General features: G+C 38.2%; 1 non-coding gene across 1 annotated transcript; it reads left to right on the forward strand.

The window, feature by feature from the left end:
* The first annotated feature begins 6,436 nt into the window (after nucleotides 1–6,436).
* TRNAK-UUU (transfer RNA lysine (anticodon UUU)) lies at nucleotides 6,437–6,509 on the forward strand. The gene has a single exon. It is a non-coding gene; the product is annotated as a tRNA-Lys (tRNA).
* Nucleotides 6,510–6,958: the final 449 nt, after the last annotated feature.

The raw sequence follows: 6,958 nt of genomic DNA on the forward strand, positions 1-6,958 counted from the left end.
AACCTGGACTGGATTTCAGTAGGGCAGGCATGAGTGCTACACTCCAGCTTCATCTCCTTTAACTGATGTCCAGTTAACAAAAGATTAATACCATAAGCAGAGAGGCAGCTTCACATGTGACTGCCTCTAGAAAAGGAGGCACATAGCTTTCAATTAATACTCAAATGTTAATAGCAGTTATGGTACTATGTTTATCAAGCATGGGTCAAGCTGTTTACATATAATTTCTATCTGATCCACAATAACCTTAAAAAATATTATCATTTACATTTTAAATATGAAGCACTGTAACTTAGAGGAAGTAGATAATTATCTTATACTAGATGGAAAGGCCAGTATTTGATACCAAGTTTCTATCCTTAAATCTAGTAGCAATCATTTTTCAGCATCACTTATGAAATGAAAAGTAATTATTATCTGGACATTAATTGGTTTGGGGGCCACCTAGCCCCACAAGGTTAGTATTTTTTGGTAATCTTACCCTTAGTTCCCTACTCTAAGCCCATGTGTTTTTCAACAGTTGACTAGGTTTCCAGATGCATAAGGGGACTCAAATTGATCTGAACTGGTCAGCATGCCCCATCTTGTCCATAATTATGGGTTCATTATAGGCTTGTATGCAAATGATAGCTGCTAAATCATGAGCTAGTATTTGGAATTCTGGGAAAGAGAAGTTTTCTCTGTTTCCTGTAGACTTGATAGTAAGAGAGTATGGATTTGGAAGTGCAGTTATCTTGTGATGACCCAGATGAGTAAGGTTACCAGTGCCTATTTTCCGGTGTGTGAGAATGAAGAACAGAGTCAACTCTAATGAGTCTGAACAAAGAGAGGAATTCTGATGGTTATTTGCTCCTGGATCAAGCTGTACCAGAAGATATCATTACTAAAAGACTCTTGAAATTATGACACAATTTTTCTTTGTCTTTTTATAGCAAACAGTAGAACTGGACATGGAACAACAGACTGGCTCCAAATAGGAAAAGAGTACGTCAAGGCTGTATATTGTCACCCTGCTTTTTTAACTTCTATGCAGAGTACATCATGAGAAACGCTGGGCTGGAAGAAGCACAAGCTGGAATCAAGATTGCCGGGAGAAATATCAATAACCTCAGATATGCAGATGACACCACCCTTGTGGCAGAAAGCGAAGAGGAACTCAAAAGCCTCTTGATGAAAGTGAAAGTGGAGAGTGAAAAAGTTGGCTTAAAGCTCAACATTCAGAAAACAAAGATTATGGCATCTGCTCCCATCACTTCATGGCAAATCGATGGGGAAAGAGTGGAAACAGTGTCACACTTTATTTTCCTGGGCTCCAAAATCACTGCAGATGGTGACTGCAGCCATGAAATTAAAAGACGCTTACTCCTTAGAAGAAAAGTTATGACCAACCTAGATAGCATATTGAAAGCAGAGACATTACTTTGCCAACAAAGGTCCGTCTAGTCAAGGCTATGGTTTTTCCTGTGGTCATGTATGGATGTGAGAGTTGGACTGTGAAGAAGGCTGAGCACCAAAGAATTGATGCTTTTGAACTGTGGTGTTGGAGAAGACTCTTGAGAGTCCCTTGGACTGCAAGGAGATCCAACCAGTCCATTCTGAAGGAGATCAGCCCTGGGATTTCTTTGGAAGGAATGATGCTAAAGCTGAAACTCCAGTACTTTGGCCACCTCATGCAAAGAGTTGACTCATTGGAAAAGACTCTGATGCTGGGAGGGATTGGGGGCAGGAGGAGAAGGGGACGACAGAGGATGAGATGGCTGGATGGCATCACTGACTCGATGGACGTGAGTCTGAGTGAAGTCCAGGAGTTGGTGATGGACAGGGAGGCCTGGCGTGCTGCGATTCATGGGGTCGCAAAGAGTCGGACACGACTGAGCGACTGAACTGAACTGAACTGAAGTTGTCTTCTGTTGCTTCCAAGTCAATAAATCTTGATATTTTAATTTTATTCAAAAATTACTGACTATAAAAGAAGTAACTGGTAAACTAGACAACACTAAAATTAACTTCTCTATCTGAAAAGTCTTCGTAAACTGGAAAAGTCTCAAACAGCAAAAATAATCCATAAAATTGATGGATTAGTGTCTAGACTATATAGAGAATTCTTATAAATCAAAAGATAATAAGAAACCAATGCATTTATTTTTACAATAAAGTTGTATTATTTACACAAAATTTCTAAAAAGAACACAAAAAGTACAGAAAGAAGTTAAATGAAAAATGGTCTCTGTTTATCATCCTAGCTTCAGTCCCATTCCCCTACGAGATATTACATTTTTAACCTTTTTTTTTCATTGTCTTGGCAGCTCTACCGAAATAAATACTGAAATATACAGCTTATATTATTAAAACTGTGTCATGATGGGGGTATACAAATGAGGCAGGACCATCCAGCCTGGCTATTGCATACACAACAGTGGTCCTCAAACTTTTTGGTTCCTGGGACCAGTTTCAAAGAAGAAAAATTTTTTATGGACCTGGGCAGGGATGGTTGAGATGATTCAAGTGCATTAGATTTATTGTGCACTTTATTTCTATTATTATTACTACATCAGCTCCACCTGAGATCATCAGGCATCAGATCACAGAGGCTGGGGACCCCTGATAAACAGTACACAGCCCATAGCACATTCCCCCGCTAAGCCTGTTGACCTGGACATTTCGGGCTTTCCCCTCAGCTGCAGGCATCCCAGTGCCCCGAGTGGCCTTTTCTTAATTCAGTCTTCAGTCTTTACCTGTGATCTTCAGATGTCCCAATGATGAGTGCACTAATTTCACCCCTTCCCATTTTCAGTGTTGCTATGGATTCAATGTCTGTGGTACACCTTTATTTTTTTATTTCCATGGAATCTAGGAAGAGAGGTAAATGAGTTTCTCCAGGCTTTCATCTGGAAGCTGTGGTAGGGAGAAACTCTCAAATGATCCCTAAATGCCAGCCCTGGGTGTACACATTCTTTCTCCCACTTATTCACTCAAACACTAATCAAGGTGTTAAGTGATTTTGCAAATGTAAATAAAGTCCCAAATCAGCTAACTTTAAGATTGTCTGAATGAGCCCGCTTGAATCACACTAACCCTTTAAATTTGAGTCTGGATGTTAGAGATGGAAGAGGTCAGCACTATGAAGACTGGAAATGATTCTATCCATTATTACTGGCTTGAGGATGGAGGGAGCCATGTGGCAAGGAATATAGGTGATCTCTAGGAGCTGAGAGGAGTCTCCAGCTTATAGCCAACGAGGAAACAGGGTCCTTAGTTCTATAATTGCAAGGAAATGAATTCTACAAACAACCTGATGAACTTGGAAACAGATTCTTCCTCAGAGCTTCCAGAGGGGAAGTCAGCCCAGTTGATCTTGATTTCAGTTTTTGAGCTTTTAACAGAAAACTGAGCCATGGCATGCTTAGGTTTCTGATCTACAGAAGTGTAAGCTAATATATGGCTGCTGTTTTAAGCCACTTTGTGGCAATGCTTTAAGCAGCAATAAAAAATGAATTTAAAAGTCCAACTTTAAATACTAACCTCAGAAATTTGAAAAGCTCCATAAATGTTTCTGAAAGGCCTCCAAGTTTTAAGTTCTGGATAATGCATTTTACTACTTTTTATTTATGCTTGTATCCTGAAAGCAATTCTCCTGTGGAAGATTTTTTTAGTGAGGAAGCACTGTGAGACTAAATTTTGGGATTTACTATCTTTGTTCACAAGAAGAAATTTGATAGTAATCTTAGAAGCCTTGAAGGTTGAGAAAAGCTGAGAGTACTGCTTTGATGGTGAATTTTATGTCAGGTCAAGTTTTAGTCATTTATTTGAACAAAGGGGCTTCCCTGGTGGCTCAGATGGTAAAGAATCTGCCAGCAATGCAAGAGACCTGAGTTTGATTCCTGGGTCAGGAAGATCTCCTGGAGTAGAGAATGGCTACCAACTCCAGTACTCTTGCCTGGAGAACTCCATGGACAGAGGAGCCTCGTGGGCTACAGTCCATGGGTTCGCATAGAGTCAGACACAACTGAGCAACTAACACACAGAGTTGTTCAATAGCATGTGTGGGCACCAATGATACTCCAACACTGTAGTCTATTGGATGAAATTCATATAAACAAAACATCTAAGCACAATGCAGTTAATGCTATGATATTTTTCTACTCAAAGTGTGATGCACTTGGGAATATCATTTAAGTGTTGAATCTTAGATCTCACACCAAACTTATTAAATCAGAATCTGCATTTTAACAAGACATTCAAGTGATTTGTAAGTACATTTAAGTTTGAAGAGCACTTTCAACAACACTACAGCCAAAATAAAAAGAGCACAGGTGTTAGTGGGGTTGACTAATTCCACCTGGAAGGTCTTGTTCCTGATCTTACAGGAGATACTTTCAGCTTTCCACTGTTCAGCATGATACAACCCATGGCTCAGATGGTAAAGAATCTGCCTGGAATGCAAGAGACTGGGGTTTGATCCCCTGGAGAAAGAAATGGCAACCCACTCCAGTATTCTTGCCTGGAGAATTCCATGGACAGAGGAGTCTGGAGAGCTACAGTCCATGAGGTTGCAAAGAATCAGACATGACTGAGTGACTAACATATACTTTTGCCATATATGGCTTTTAGTATGTTCAGGGAAGTTCCTTGTTCTGTAGAGTTTTTGTCATAAATGGATGTTAGATTTTATCAAAAGCTTCTTCTGAATCTATGGAGGTGATCATATGGTCTTTATTCTTTGTTAATGTGCTGTGTTATATTGACTGATTTGTGGATATTGAAAAATCCTTGCATTCCTGGGATAAATACTACTTGATCATGGTGTATGATCCTTTTAATGTATTGTTGGGTTAGGTCTGCTTGTATTTTGTGGAGGATTTTTGTGCCTATACTTATCAGTGATATTGGCCTATAAGTTTCATCTGTTGTAGTTTCCTTATTTGGTTTTGGTACCAGCGTGATGGTGGCCTCATAGAATGACTTTGGAAGTACTCCTTCCTTTGCAATGTTTTGAAATAGTTTCAGAAGAAGAGGTGTTAACTCTTCTCTAAAGGTTGGATAGAATTTACCTGTGAAGCCATGTGGTGCCAGACTTTTGTTTGGAGTTTTATAGATTCAGTTTCAGTACTTGTAACTGGTCTGATCATATTTTCTATTTCTTTCTGCTTCCAACTTGGGAAATTGTACCTTTCTAAGAATTTATCCATTTCTTGGAAAGAGGATTGTTCATGTTATTGGCATACAGTTGGTTGTAGTTATCTCTTATCGTCCTTTGTATTTTTGTGGTGTCAGTTGTAATTTCTCCTTTATCATTTATAATTTTATTGATTTAGACCCTGTTTTTTCCTTGATGAATCTGGCTAAAGGTTTATCAATTTTGCTTTTTAAAGAATCAGCTTTTTGGTTTTGTTCATTTTGTTTTCTTCATCTCCATTGATTTCTGCTCTGATCTTTGTGATTTCTTTCCTTCTACCAACTTTGGGTTTTGTTTGTTCTTACTCTGATTGCTTTAGGTATAAGTTTAGGCTGTTTAATTGAGATATTTCTTGTGTCCTGGGGTAGGATTTTACTCCTATAAACTTCTTTCCCTCTTAGCACTGCTTTTGCTGTATACCATAGGTTTTGGATCATCATGCTTTCATTTTTTATTTGTCTCTAGGTATAAATGATACCCTGTTGGTGAGACTATAAATTGGTATAGTCATTATGGAGAACAGCATGGAGGTTCCTTAAAAAATTGAAACTAGAACTACCATGAAGTGAAGTGAAGTGAAGTCGCTCAGTGGTGTCCAACTCTTTGTGACCCCATGGACTGTAGCCTACCAGGCTCCTCCCTCCATGGGATTCTCCAGGCAAGAGTACTGGAGTGGGTTGCCATTTCCTTCTCCAGGGGATCTTCCGGACCCAGGGATTGAGCCCGGGTCTCCTGCATCCCAGGCAGACGCTTCCACTCGTGGGCATATATCTAGAGAAAACCGTAATTTGAAAAGGTACATGTTAACCCAATGTTTACTGAAGTACTATTCACAGTAGCTAAGACATGAGGTTTGTGGTGTCGCAAAGAGTCGGACACGACTGAGCAACTGAACTGACTGACATGGAAGCAACCTAGATGTCCAGCAACAGGTGAATGGATAAAGAAACTGAGTATATATATTGAAATATTACTCAGCCATAAAAATGAATGGAAATAATGTATTTGTAGTAACATGGATGGACCTAGAGATTATCATACTAAGTGAAGTAAGCCAGACAAAGACAAATATCATATGATATTGCTTATATGTGGAATCTAAAAAAGTGATACAAATACACCTATGTACAAAACAGAAAGAGACCCACAGACATAGGAAACACACTTAAGGTAACCAAAAGTTTTCCCTTTGGTAGGAACAAACAAGGACAAACAAGGAGTTTGGAATTAACATACACATACTGTTATATATAAAATAGAGCCTGGGTAGCTCAGTTGGTAGAGCATCAGACTTTTAATCTGAGTGTCCAGGGTTCAAATCCCTGTCCAGGCAACAAAAATAAATAACTAAACAAATGTACTTTAACCACCATAATGGTCACTGAATTTAAAATACCTAGCCAGCAATATATATTATATATAACTGAATCACTCTGCTGTACACCTACACCTGAAATTAACACAACATTGTAAATCAACAATACTTCAAAAAATTTTTAAATAAAATTGAAAACCCAGTTGAAGTAAAAAAAAAATAATAAGACAAATATCCCAAGAAATTACTATAATAAATCAAAATGTACTGAGGCAAAAAGATTAAATTCAGCTTCAGTCATATTTTAAAGATAATATGAAGTATAGTTTAAGGAAGAGATATTTACTATTTCTTAGAAATTTGAATGGTATTACTGATTGCTAATAGGTTAATAACTTTTACCAGTGTATTAACTGTCGACTTTATTCATACAAAAATATTTCTTATAATATCTCTATTGTTCTAAC

This window comes from Bos taurus, chromosome 1 (genome assembly GCF_002263795.3).
Source record: "Bos taurus isolate L1 Dominette 01449 registration number 42190680 breed Hereford chromosome 1, ARS-UCD2.0, whole genome shotgun sequence".
Classification (NCBI taxonomy): Eukaryota; Metazoa; Chordata; class Mammalia; order Artiodactyla; family Bovidae; genus Bos; species Bos taurus.